Source organism: Aquarana catesbeiana, linkage group LG11 (genome assembly GCF_042186555.1).
Source record: "Aquarana catesbeiana isolate 2022-GZ linkage group LG11, ASM4218655v1, whole genome shotgun sequence".
Taxonomy (NCBI): domain Eukaryota; kingdom Metazoa; phylum Chordata; class Amphibia; order Anura; family Ranidae; genus Aquarana; species Aquarana catesbeiana.
The window spans coordinates 112,686,946-112,687,702 of NC_133334.1; the positions used below are offsets into that span (position 1 = coordinate 112,686,946).

At 39.8% G+C, this 757-nt stretch overlaps 1 non-coding gene across 1 annotated transcript; it reads left to right on the forward strand.

Annotated features, from left to right (window-relative positions):
- Window positions 1–479: 479 nt before the first annotated feature.
- TRNAW-CCA (transfer RNA tryptophan (anticodon CCA)) lies at window positions 480–551 on the forward strand. The gene has a single exon. It is a non-coding gene; the product is annotated as a tRNA-Trp (tRNA).
- The last annotated feature ends 206 nt before the right edge of the window (window positions 552–757 follow it).

The following is a 757-nucleotide window of genomic DNA, read 5'->3' on the forward strand; positions in this document are numbered from 1 at the left end:
TGCAATGCCAGGCTCCTGTAGAAACTCAGTACTGATGCCTGCCTATACCTCCCCTATGGGCAGACAGTTACTGAAGCACAGGATGTGTCAATGAACTATGAGGGTGCTTACCAGCACCCTCATAGTTCATTGAGAACTACAAACTGTCTGCTATGGTGGAAGATGGTACTTGTATTTTATTTATTTACAGAACTCTGTGAATGAATGACACGGCTGTGCAGGCAGATCCCTACACGACTGCACTGTTTTCAAATTGTGACAGTGGGTGCAGAGAGAGGATTCCCTGCCTGCTGTCCCAGGGGAATCAGGGTTATGGGAAGAAAGTGAACATAATGGCAGTTTCAAACCCTAGATCAGGTTGTGCATTTAGATCTGCTTGTTGTCTTGTGAGTTAGAATGTTAATGTATCAAAAATTTGGGTGTGTAATTTAGGTATTTCATAAAGAAAAAAGTTAATTGAAACCCTTTTTAAAACACAGGACCTCGTGGCGCAACGGTAGCGCGTCTGACTCCAGATCAGAAGGTTGCGTGTTCAAATCACGTCGAGGTCAGCAAATTTATTTTGCTAAGTGCCTTAAACTAAGACTTGCTGTTTGCAAGTAGAACAAAAAATATGACCTACAGATTACATCAGAAATCTTGGTTATATGCTCAATATATTTTCTGTTTAGTTTCACTGCTATAATACTGTTAGAGAAATTAGATGCTTATTTTATAATCATTTAATGAATACTTGCATGAGATTGCTTAGAAGTAG